The 13,129-nt window shown below is 52.0% G+C and overlaps 1 long non-coding RNA gene across 1 annotated transcript; it reads right to left on the reverse strand.

Annotated features, from left to right (window-relative positions):
- Window positions 1-863: 863 nt before the first annotated feature.
- LOC135976511 (uncharacterized) lies at window positions 864-4,343 on the reverse strand. The gene is made up of 2 exons (XR_010593683.1): window positions 4,122-4,343; window positions 864-1,631 (listed from the first exon to the last, which is right to left on the reverse strand). It is a non-coding gene; the product is annotated as an uncharacterized LOC135976511 (long non-coding RNA).
- Window positions 4,344-13,129: the final 8,786 nt, after the last annotated feature.

Raw genomic sequence — 13,129 nt, forward strand, 5'->3', positions numbered from 1 at the left:
TTTGTTACGGGGGGAGCCCCTCTCTTTCGGTCTCCACCAGACCAGTGTCACAGCAGTGAAGAATTTGACACAGCGACTGATTCAGCTCTGCTGGGCCGTGACAAGCAGCTGGCTTACACCTGCCCTACTGAGGGGCTGGTGTGTCCGTGTGCAGTGCTCAGGGCTGCCTTATGGGGCACACGATCAGGAGGGTGCAGGACTGCCCCAGCCACGCCTCCTCCGTTTGCTCCATCCCCTCCCTCCCGTGACCGGCTCCAACATGCTGCCCCCCCAGCTGGTGCTGATGCTGTTACGTTCTGAGGGCGAGTGAGGCTGCAGGGTTGACACGGACAAGCATGGAGGGTAAAACACAAACAACTGTAGTTGGCAGGACAGGTCTACCATGGATTAGGTGCTCACGTCTACAGGTGGTGCAGCAGACACAAATCTCTCTGGTCAGGGCAGGTGTCACTTCAGTTCCAGAGACAAGTGGAGACCACTGCATGTTCTAGACCCCAATCCACCATGGCCATCTACGCTCCAAGAACCAGAACCTGGCCCCTTGGGTCACCAGTCACACCTGTGCAGGGGTGTAACTAGTGAGATGCTCAGGGGCAGTATTCTCTCTTCTGCACAGGTGTGAATGATACAGGACCAGTGGGAAATCCAGCCTAGACTATTGGGCCAACATAGGGGCTTGTGAGTGGTGTACAAGGTTTTTTCTGGGCCTTGTAAATGGCAAATCTGTGACCGACCACAAGCCACTTGGACCCTAGTAAGCAGAGACCAGGTGATCCCAGCATGCCAGGCCCCAGAATGGGTATTGATGTGCCCTTCAGAGCAAGAGACACACCCCCCCCCCCAGTTCAGACAGAACTACAGACTGGAAGGATCACGAAATTTAATATGACTCAAAATGTTACAACACTTCAGAGCTGGGCTAGTTATGCCACATTCACCAGGCTCTGGGGAAAGCAAATACATGGGTGGGAGAAGGTTACACAGTAACTAGAACAAGAGCCTGTCAGAGCAAGCATGCTGAATGTGTCCGGGCAAACGGGTCCATTAGCCCAGGAGCCACATTCCTGGTTAAGGCTCCAGGAGAGTCCTGGTCAGAACTGCTCAGCAGAGGTCCACATCGTCCTTCTTGCAGGCAGGAAGGCAGGGGTGCGGTCTCTCTGGGAGCAGGGCAGAGCAGAGTTTCAGGTCCTGTTTCTCGGAAGGATTTTGAATAAGGGGGGCAGCACCTCACTGTTCCCCTCACAGTACCGGTCAATGACGATGCACTTGTAATGCCAGAGGAGCAGCAGGACCATTAGTGAAATGGTGATCATGATTCCTAGGGCAATCAGCAGCTTCTTCCAGGGGCAGCTGCCAGGCTTGGAGGAGTCCTGCTCCAGGCAGGATCGTCCCTGCTCAGTACTGGCCAAACACACCCCTGGCTTGTGGGGCTGAAGTAGACATTTCACTCTAGATAGGAGCACGGAGCGGATGCTTCCAAGCCTGGGGGAGCCTGCCTCAGCCTGGCATGGCCCTGGAATCTCCAGATCATCCTGACTAATCAGTTTGGTCTTCATGGTCACATCAGACTTCACAGCAGAAGAAGCCAATGGAACGACACTAACCAGCCGTTCCAGGTGCTTCCCAAAGCCCTGAAAGGAAAAACAAAGGGAGTGAGGGTCCCTCAGAACTCTGACGGACACCTCAGCTAGAGTCAGTGGGTGGCTAGGAAGTGAAGTGACACTTCTACATCGGGTTATTTGGTGAGAAATGAGTGAACCTACAAGGACTTTGTAACCAGGTACAAGAAGACCCCAGCCTGATGGAGGTTTTCGCCTGGACAGTGCAGGTTTGGTGAAGCTGGATTTTTGCCTGGTTTAAACAGCATGTGCCACCAGAATCCCAACTGTGAGCTGGCACAGGGCTGCCCATGCCATGCATTTTGTAGGACAATCATTTGTCAGCCCTGCCACGCATTTCCACAGTCCAGCTGAAATCTCATGCAGCCACTCCATAGTGCAGGAATAGCTCCAGTTCCAGCTGCTGGCTACCTGGGGCCAGTGTGGCAGGGAGCTCTTCTCTTGCTGCTGCCCCTTGAGGGTCTGCAAGGGGACAGACCAGCTGGAAGGAACAGCTGGCGAGTGACGCCAGCCACAGAAGGGATTTGGCAGCTATGTAGATGCCTCTCCTCGGTGGTGGAGGTGGTAAGAAATGCAGCCAGCACATCCTGCCCTCCAGAGGGGCAGGGAAGACCCAACATGTATGACACTCAGATGGTCCCAGCCCTCCATGAGTGGCAGCAGTGCTTTCCCAGAATGTGGGGTGTTCCCCAGCGCTAGCTAGCAGGCCACAGACATGTTCTCCAGAGTCTCAGCTTTCCTTTTTAGAGGAAAAAACTCTTTAGCTGTTATAGCTGCAGAGAAAACCTTCAAATCATGACCCAAGTGTCACCGATGCAGTGATGACTGCCTGAGTTTGCAGAGAGCCTGAAATAGTAGCTCTGAGGTGTGAACGGCCCTGTTTTTATTATCTCAGATGCCACGGATGATAGGTAATGGGGACTTCTGAAGTATCTCCGCCGCTCAAAGCGGTGAAGAAAGGAGAAGATATAGTTATTCTAAGGATATAATCTAGGAGTCAATCTTTAACAGCACATGATGGGTTGAAAGGGGGTTAGATTAGCCTTCCAAGTTTAAAAATGGTGGGTGGAGGAGGTTAGAGAGAACAGTTGCCATTAAGAATCAATCAGATTATCCAGAAACACCCAGTCCCTGGCCTCAATGGGTTTTCCTCAATGGACCCAGGAGAACCCCACCGTGTTTCTGCACAGAGCTCTTCAGTCTGCAAGAGTCCTGAGGACAGGTCATGGGCAAGGTGTCTGGGGCCAGTTGGCCCCAGCAAGGTAAGAGCGGAGACCATCTGCTCAGAGCAGGTCCAGGCATTGCTCCAGGGCACAGTCCTCCTTCTGCCCAATGCTGTCCATGCACATACCCTCCCCCCAATCTGCTGTGCAGACATGCCCACCCCTAGCCAAAACTCAGTATGCAGAGTAGGGCTTTCAATGGCGCTTCAGGCTCACTTCTGATCTCAGACACAGGTGCAGTGTGATAATAACAAAGGTTCCTTCACTGCTCACATATGCACACACAGCCTCTGTTTGGCCCCGTCACCCAGGCATGGCTGACTCGAACCCTCCCAGCGTCAGTGGATTTGGAGCCACACACAGTAAACGCACTGCCTGTTTAGCAGCCGCCCTAGTGCCCGGGCTGGTGGAAAGGGGGCTCAGCTGGGTCCAGCTCTGCTCAGAAAGGGGCGTTAGGCCAGGGGGTGCTGGAAATGCCTGGATCCAGGTTATACTAGTACTTGCAACAGTGCTTCAAAATGGACATGGAGTTTGCGACCCAAAACCACCCATTTCTGGCCAAGGGCAGAGTTAAGAATCAGGCCCCCTCGGCTTTTGCTTTAGTTCCAGCGCCCAGCCATGGGGACAGAGTCAGTGGGCGCCTTTGAAAATACCAGGCCAAGCACCCACCGACTCTGTCCCCATGGAGCAGCGCCCCCCAGAGGGCATCACAGGGGGAGACCACAGTTCAGAGCTCTGGCAGTGGGCCAAGCCCCGCCCCCTGGCAGCTGTGAGAATGTCACACCCCTCAGCTGTTTGCGGGGCAGGACAGCTTTACAAGTGCCTCACTCGTCACCCCTTGGGGGCCAGGGCTCCCTCCAAATATGCAGAACTGCCAGGCCTAGCTGGCTGCTGGTGCCCTGCCTGCTGCTCATCCTTCAGGATGCCTGTTCCCCCGAGGGGAGAGGGGATGGCTGCCAGGCACTGGGCCTGATGCTTTCCTAAGGGGTCAGCTGGGTTTGAGACTAGAGCGGCTGCCGTCACCTCCCAGGGATGTTCGGGGCTAGGAGCTCCCCTGTCTGGAGAGCCACTTCCTCACCAGTTAAGGGACTCCGCCGTCTCAGCTCCTGGTTTTGCTTTCCAGAGGGGAAGCTGGCCCAGGGGCCAATACAGAGTCAGCCCCATAAGGGCCTAGCTGCTGCTGCCCCCTACATGTCAACTCCCCTGCTGGGGCCCTGGAGGGGCTGGGAGATTAGACAGGGCGCAGGTGCAGCTAAGCAGCAATCAGCGCATTCCTTACCTGAAGGAAAAGGCTGCTCAGGGAGCCCCCGTGCAGTCTTCTGCAGTGCTGCTGTTCCTGTGCTGTCTATCAACAAGCCCCAGCACCTAGAGCAGGTGCCGCTGCCCAGGCATTTATTACAGCTCCTGGCCAATCAGGTCTGGCCCCTCCCGAGCCTCCCTGAAATAACCCCAGCTGCTGAAGGAAGGAGTCTGCCAGATTCCTCTCACATCCCTGGCTGCGTTTCTACGGTTACAAGTGCCAAAGAGGGCTCCTGTAAACACCAGAGTACTTGGCAGGCAAGTGATCTTCCTTTATCAACAAGGAAACAGCCCGTCTGTGCAGTGTCCAGGTCCACAGCAACGCACCTGCTGCCTGCAGACAAATGCTGCAGCCCTAGAACCCCAGCAAGTGCAGGGCGCTCTAGGGCGTGGCACGTGGGCTGGGACCCCCCTGACTTTTGTCCTGTCTCTGCAGTGACTGGCATGCCTGGCCACTTCCCCAGCGTGTCCCCATCTGTAACCCTGACCTGGGCCTGAGCTCCCTGGCGAAGGTTTGCAGGGGCTGTGAAAGCTGCTGCTGAAAGACGTTAGCAACGGGCTCAGTGCCCGGGCAGCTCCCACTAAAGACCAGAGATTTGAGAAGGGTCAACAGCCACCATGCGCCTAGTGCGTGGAACCCTGCTGGAAAGTGAGCCCTGGGCACACAGCCCTGTGAGAGCTGGACCCTGGAGCAGGGGTGGGTGCCCTGGCTGGGCCCCAGGCCCCAGGAGGCGGGGAGGACGGGGATGTGGCACCCTGCTGGAGATCGGGCCGTAGGCATGCAAAGAACATGACGACTTACAAACCCAGTCTCTTTGCCCTTCCTGGGAACGAAGGAATGGAAGAGGTGACACAGCCAGCACGTTTGCAGCTCCTTACAAAGCTACCCATTTTGTCAATTCCTTTTCCCTGTCCACAGACATGCCCAGATGGAAAAACACAGGAGACGGGACCAGGAGGAAGGAACTGATGGTCCTTTCTCAGACTGGCCATAGGCCAGAATCATGGCTCTTCCTTACCAGGCACTCTGGGGTCAGACTGGAAAGGTTGCGTGGTTGGAGGCACAGACCCATTGCTGGATGGAGTTTCCCCTTTTCCCCAGTAGCAGGGGTCAGCAGACTAGACAGAACCAAATGTAGGACTGGCTGGGGTTTGTGGGTAAAAGCCAAGAAACGCCCAGGCCTGAGGTTCGGGAAGCGTATGTTCTTCTTGGCATGACGTCGATGAAATGGGCAGAGGATTTCCCTCAAGGTTCAGGGCAATAGCTCACAGGCCTTAAGTCTGCTGGTAGTAGACTCTGATCCACGGGCTTATGTTTCAAAAAGCTGAAATTTCCCATGAAACTGAGTCTGAAAAATTTCAAATTGGGACCATCAAATTATTTCATTTTGATAGTGTCAAAATATTGATATAAATATTAAATATCATAAAACAACGATGCCTCATATAGTCATTATTATTATTTTACTATAAAAGTTAAAACAAAATGATAAAGCCACAGTGAAACATTTCGACACTATCAAAACAAAGCAAGAAAGTCAAAATGACTTTTTTTCTGTCAAAAATGTTGTCAAAAGAGACATGTTTCAGTGAAACATTTAGATTTCAATGGAATTGCATTTTCTAATGGAAAACTATTCCCTCGAAATCTTTGGCCATCTCTTTTAAGGGTCACTTTCACTCCTGTGTGCTTACATGGGATTTAAATGGTGCCTCCGCCTTGTGTGGGGTGAATTGCACACTAAGAGCTGGAAAAATGAGAGCTAAATACCTTCCTAATCTGCGCTCTGCAGGACGGATGGGTATCATGTGACTAGCATGGGACAGATGATGCGAATGCAGGGGTTCGGTGTAAGTGGGAGGCTGGCTCTTGATGGCTGAGTTAAGCTCTGAGCACTCCAAGTATGAATTCGGTGTCTCCTGAAGTCTGAGCAGACTCGGAGTGCGCTGGCTGCTGGCTTGACTGTTAATTAAAAGGGCGGATCTCTCATTCCAGCCCTGAGTTCTACTTCCCATTACAGCAGAGTGTCTCCTTTTCCAATCCACATCCTGTCCCTCTTTGCTGGGCTCAGTTTGACCCAGCTATTCTTCGGGTCCATTCCGCTCCAGGTGGCTGCGTGCCAGTGCACCGAAGCTGGAGAGCTGTTTCCCATAGCAGTACCCCTCGGGGCTGTGCATGTGCCCTCCTCACACTCATGCTACCAGCCAAGAGTATAAAGGGGCGGAGTGCCCTAATCTCCCAGTTCTTTCATGCTGCCTGTGGTCAGTAGCTGGAGCGAGCGTGAGCTTCTCATGGTTTAAAAAGTTTGGAGTCAGTTAGTGTTACCTGTTATATGTTTCCGTTCATCTTAGTTTTCTTTTGTTTCTATTGAGCTTTGGCTCAGACCCAGGGCATGCTGAAATCTGCTGCAGTTCAGAATGTCCTTCTGAATAGCAGGTAGTCCTTGACCAGCTGCAAGTGGAAGAGGTCCCAGGGGACAGATCTCTCTCCTTCACAGGTTCCCATTCAGTTTACTCTGGATTATCTCCTTTACCTGAAAGAGAGGGGCCTTTCAATCTGTTCAGTGGGGTTCACCTGGCTGCTCTGTGTTCCAGCTGCCCCTAGCCGGCAGGTCTGTGTTCTCCAACCCTAAGGTTTGGACAGGCTTCCCCCACCTCTTAGAGATCCAGCTCCATCCTGCGGCCTGGACTTAGTCCTCTCATAATTGATGAGGACATGTTGAGCCCATGGCTACCTGCCCATTGTCTGAGCTTTGTTAATAGCTGTTACGTTGGCTAGGAGGGTTGATAGCTGATCCTCCTTATACAGGTTTTTTCAAGGACGCGGTGGCCTTGCAGCCACACCCCAAATTCCTCACCAACATGGTTTAAGATTTTTATATGAATCAGACTATTTACTTGCCCACCTTCCTTCTGAAACCTCATTCTCACAAAGATGAAGAAAAACTCCATATCTCATGTTCGTAGAGCAGAGCTTTGTCCTGGGACAGAACTGAAAAGTTTCCATGATCTCCTCAGTTCTCCATTTCCTGGTCAGTAACCATTGTTCTTTGAGATGTTTTGCACATGTCCACTCTACAACCCACCCCCCTTCCCCTCTACACTGGGGTCATGGCAATGCTGGCTTCCAGTGTGAAGGAGCTGGTGGGAGCCCGAGGGCTGCCCTGAACTGTACCCTGTTGCAGTTGCCACGATGGGCCACTCATTGCAGGGGCACAGAATAGCCTCCTCTGCCATGCAGTGTCCCCTGTGGAGCAGAGCTGGCTCTGCACTGGGCATGGAGCCGCGTGGGCTGGGCAGAGGTTACACCTGCCTCACTGCCCTAAGGGGCAAGAGAACAACAGCAACCCTGGCCAGCGAATCCAGCGTACACAGGGCTCACTCCATGCAGTTCATTCCATTCCCCTTCAGTCCTGCCTTGCACAGCCCTGGTAGCACCCCCTGCTGCTGGGCCAAACCTGCTCCAAGCCTTGCAGGGCAATCACACCCCAGTAACGCCTGATTCCATCCTGACCACTCAGCAGGGCCCAGGCAGCCAGAGATGGTCCTGGACATGGAAGAGGCAAACGGCCCTTCTCCGTCTCTGAGCCAGCACAGGTTGGACCCTGGCCCGTGGGGCCTGGGGGCTGCTCCCAGAGTTCTGCAGCAGGACTGGGTCCCAGCCTGCGAGGCAGCTACTGCCAGTGACCCACTTCCAGCCCTAGGAAGGACCTCTGCCTCCCAGCTGTTGCTGTTCAAAACAAGTCTCCAGTGTCAATATTGCCGCTCGGTGACCTCACCGCCAGAGCACGAGTTATATAAAGACACTTGACATTTTCCCCGCTACCGCCTTTCTGGCCGGCAATTTGTGCAGTGGGGAGCCGGCCGGGCTATTTACCAGGGGCTGCCTGAAAAGCTGATGCTCCCTGGCCTGCTTCCTGCTTGTTTGCTATGGATTGATTTCCCCCCTACCCCCCCCGCCCCCCCCACAGCTAGTGGCTGGGGACCTGCTGCGGCAGGCAGGGAAGGGCTGAGGCAAGCAGGACTTTCTGGGAGATATGGGCTGAACCGAAACATCCCTCCCCTGAGAGGTGGGGGCCCAAGTGCAAGTGTATGTACTTACCGTAGTACGTACACTTCAGCAGGAGAGATCTAGAGAGCGCTGCCCCGGAGCAGCCTGAGCCTGTGACCGGGCCTCTCCTGCACCCCCAACTTCACCTCCTTCGGCACAGCCAGCAGAGCGGGAACCGAACTCTGCCCTAGCGCAGAGTGCCCTAGCAACTGGGTCAAGATGATAAAAGGCACTTCCTGTGCCAGCCATTTGGGGAAGCTTCAGTCCTTTTGCTTTAAAAAATGCCTGGAAATTAACCCAAGCACTTAGTTTGGGGCTGAATTAAGTGTTTGGCTTGAGCCAAAAGGAACCTGTTGACTTTGATCACTGACCATTTTCAGAATTTCTGGTTTCAGTCAGGGGCGGCTCTAGCTTTTTTCCCGCCCCAAGCACGGCAGGCAGGCTGCCTTCGGCGGCGCGCCTGCAGGAGGTCCCCGGTGCCGCGGATTCGGTGGCGCGTCTGCGGGAAGTCCGCCAGTCCCGCGCCTTCGGCGTACCCGCTGCCGAATTGCTGCTGAAGCCACGGGACCGGCAGACCTCCTGCAGGCAAGCCGCTGAAGGCAGCCTGACTGCCGCTCTCACGGTGACCGGCAGGCCGCCCCCCGCGGCTTGCCACGCCAGGCATGCGCTTGGCGCGCTGGTGCCTGGAGCTGCCGCTGGTTTCAGTTTGACGCTAACCAATTTTAATCTTTTTTTTTGTTTCTTTCCAATTTTTCGGAACTGCCAATGAACTGCGAAACCAGTTCTTTGCCCAGCTGTAGGGCAGCCTGAACCAACCCTGGATAAGGCCCTGGCGGGGTTTTCCCCCAGAGTTGTGGGAAATTCATCCTAGTTGTAGCTCTCCATGTTCACGCCAAGGTGAAGGGAGACTCGTAGCCAGGAGGCAGGGCCTGACCTGCTCCCTCATCTTTATGTTACTGCCTGGCTTGGCTTCAGTCTCTGTGCAGGCTGCAGCCCCTGAGAATCAACTCCCGGCTTCAGCCCCCGACTCTCACCTGCCTGAAATCGCACTGCTTGAGCTCTGCGCTTTGAGGCAGCAGCTAATGTGCCATCCGGCTCACCTGGGCTGCGCCACCTGCCACCTGGCTCCTGGGCTCTGGAGTTCAGCAGGAAAATGTCTGATCCAGCCAGCTGCTTTTCTCTGCTCTAGTCTGACATCTTCCCCCATGCCAGCTGCAGCCAACCCTATGGCGGAAAGAGGCTGTAATCACGGAGGCCGAGCAGGCCTGCTTTAATGGTTAGCCGAACAGGTGAAAAGTGGGCAAAGGGTCATGAACTGTTGCAATGATCTGTTATAGAAAACTGTGTAAGAAAAGATGGGCTAAGGGGACAGAAGGGTCTATTGATACCCCTCAAGGACCGTGCTCAGATTATGACTGGTAAACAAGAGGAGCAGAGGATCAAAAATCAATGAACCAAAAATGGAGTGTCAGAAATGAGGTGGACAAAATAATGAGAGGATGGATTATTTCGCTCATTGCCTTTTGGAGGCCCTTAAAGAGATTTTGGGGGGGAGAAAGACTTTTACTGCGTGTGGCGGAAGGATTGTGACCCCTTGATACCAGCCCTTCATTCCCCTTGACCATCATCACTGCACCAGCGAGGACCCCACCTGATACACCTGAGATCCTGCTCTGTCTTTCCCTCCCTCATGTGCTCCTTTCTGCCTCTCCCCCAAAAAATCTTCCTCTTGTCCTCTCTCTCTCGGCTTTTCACCTGATCCTGAAATCAATTGTCCTGCACGGCACCAGCATGGAGAGGTGAGATGGCCCATCTGGCTCTGCTCAGCCTGAGAGGGACCTGTCCAGACCAACCAGATGATGTCCCTGACTGGAGAAGTGAGCCTAGGGCCAGAGCTACAGCTGTCACGGCTGACCTGCTGGCCGTATCTGTCCGTGACTGACCAGGCTCAGTGTAGCCTGAGAACAACAACAAAACCTGTATTTCCCCCACCTTTACTATCTTACTCTCCTCTCCAATTTGGGTCTGTCTGTTTGGTTGAAAGCAGGGAAGTGATTATCATTCCTGCTTCAGAACTGAACAGCAGAATTCACTCTCTTCCCCCCACCAGGAAGGCCCGTTGAACTGAATAAGGGACTTAAACCAATATTCACTGTCTCCAAAAAGGGTTTTGATAGGTTTTGATTTTGTTTTGCATAAACAATCCGTTTCAGTGCTCTTCTCCCCATTTTGATTCTTTTCCTTTTGTGTATTTTTATCACGAAACTTATAAACTTTGGCACAAATTTTACGGTGTTTGCCCTGGTACGTATGCAGGTGCGGGCTCTGGATACCGATGCCTGGTTTATGTCAATACCTTTAATTCTTAGGGCCCATATGTGACCATACACCCCATATTCTTCAGAGTTCTATGATTATGATGTAATTATGACACAATTATGGTGGATCTTGTACAAGATATGTCTTGTCGGGTGTCACTGGAAAAGTTACGATTTGCTGAATACGATTATCCTATTTGTGGGCATGTCTCATTTTTGTATCTGGAGTGAGGAATATTGACTGTATCTGCATTTCACATGTGGTTGCGCCTGGGTGATACCCTCTAGTCAAGATGCTTCCAGTCTAGACAGGTGGCTGCGAAGGGCCTATTCAAGGTAATGGGCCATTAGGGAAAACAACAGGCCATAGGAGAAGCTTATCCCCCGCCTGGTGAGCCTGCCTGGGAATGCGTCAGACACCCTGTGGATAATGGCCGCTGTGACTCAGCCAGTCATGCAAGGGCCTGTGACCAGACCACATGACACTGAACTCCATTTTGGGTGCCTATATTTTCCCACAAACTGATTTGAAACTGTTTTTGGAACAAGGGGCTCCCGCCATATGTTAAAGCTATCTAAGGTGGGGTGTGACATCATCTCTTGGCCTCACTCCGCACACAAGAAACACCTGCGGAGCAAAGACCGAACTGGGGGAAGGGCTGGTCCAGGCTAAAGGGATTTCTAGCCTGCGTATGGAAACCTGCTGGACTGCTTGTATCATCAGCCAGGGTGGGAAACTGCTAAATCAACTCCTGTTCATTGAGTATTTTAGGCTTAGTTTGCGGTTTTGTTTATTTGCTGGGTAAAATGCTTTGATCTGTTTGCTATCACTTAACATCTGTCTTTCTGTAGTTAATAAACTTGCTTTTGCATGATCTAAACCCGTGTGCCTTGGAGTGACGGGTCTGGGGAAAAGCTCAGCTTGGTTACTGCAGGCTTGTTGCTAGTCCTCTCCACATTGAGGGAAGGGCGAACTATCTATGAGCTTACATTGGACCCATCCCTGTGCAGTGCAAAATGGTATAACTTTGGGTTTACTCCAGCAAGGGGTGTGAGCCTGGGGCGCTGGGATATTGGCTGGCGTCTGCTGTTTGTACTTGGGTTGCTTAGGTACAGCACTCAGGTAGCTCAGGTTGGGTGAGTGGCACCATCTGCTGTTGTGTTGGGTGATAACAGGGCCTGGCTGTGTCTCCACCCAAGCAGTGTGAGCAGGGCCAGCCCAGGTAGGATGTTAGAGGGGCGCAGCGGTTCCCACGGCTCCCAGACTGCAGCAGCGGGGCCAGAGGACAGGGCCTGTGCCACCCTGCGTTAGACTGTTACAAAAGGGAGACAAAGAAAAGTGAGGTCATCAACTGAACAATCCCCAAAAGGGGAGATTTTTGGAATTCTTATTTTATTCTCTCTCCATTTATCTTTCATCAAACCCCCATGAACACTTCAAATAGGGCTCAAATTTCATCTTCTGTGGTTCGGTCTTAGACATTTCAATGAGAGTTTTACAAACCACGGGTTTAAAGCTCCTGTTTAAAACTGAACTCGAACACAGACGGAACTGGGGGTGGCTCCGGGACCCTAATGAATTACACACGGCCAAAGACGAGCTCTCCCAAAGCTCTTTGGGCCTTGGGTGTTTCATGGGCTGGGGCCAGGGATGCAATATTCAAGCTGTCTGATTGGTCACCAATGTCACATGGGATAGTCTCTGTGCCCTGTTTGGTTGAGCTCACCTTTATTTATAGACCCATAGATTTAAGGCCAAAGGGATCATCTCCACTGACCTCCTGCATGAGACAAGCCAAAGAACCTCACCCCGGATCCCTACATGAAGCCCACAACTCCTGGCTGAGCTAGAGAGTATTATATGCAGAGTCTTACAGTTTTGATTTCAAGGCTTCAAGTGATGGCAAATCTACCGCTCCCCCCATAAGTGGTTCCAATGGCTAATTACCCTCACTGGTAAAAATTTGCACCTTGTTTCTAGTCTGAATTTATTTAGCTTCAGCTTCCAGTTGTTGAACCTCATTTTGACTTTGTCTAGTATCAGAGCTCTTCTCCCCACAGGGATACGTATAAACTGTGATCGTCACCGCTTAACCTTCTTTTGGATTAATGTAATACATCGAGCTTTTTCTTAGTCTCACTTAAGCAGGTTTTCCAGACCTTGAATCATTCTTAAAGCTCTTGTCTGAACCCTTTCCAATTTGTCAACCTCCTTTTTAAAGTGGTGACACCAGAACCTAATGCCAAATGGGCAGTTTACCAAATGAGCTGGATCGCTCTGGAGAACTGACCTGTCTTTTTCAGTATTTCCCACTCCAACAACTTTTGTCTCAACTGCAAACTTTGCCAGCATTTTGAAAAATAGTTTCTTCCACTTCATTGATTAAAAATATTGAAGAGCACTGGGGCTGAGAACAGATCCTGGCTGTGATGTTGCACTCTCTATGATTTTATGAAAATATGCTAATGAGTGTGAATATAATGTAACTGGAATATGTTTCATGCAAAAGGTCTCTTGTAAGGAATCATTACAAAGCTTATAATCTACTGAGTGTGATCATCCTATTTGTATGTCTGTACCACTCTTGTATCTGAAACTAGAAATATGAAATATAACTC

This window comes from Chrysemys picta, chromosome 18 (genome assembly GCF_011386835.1).
Source record: "Chrysemys picta bellii isolate R12L10 chromosome 18, ASM1138683v2, whole genome shotgun sequence".
NCBI classification, from domain to species: domain Eukaryota; kingdom Metazoa; phylum Chordata; order Testudines; family Emydidae; genus Chrysemys; species Chrysemys picta.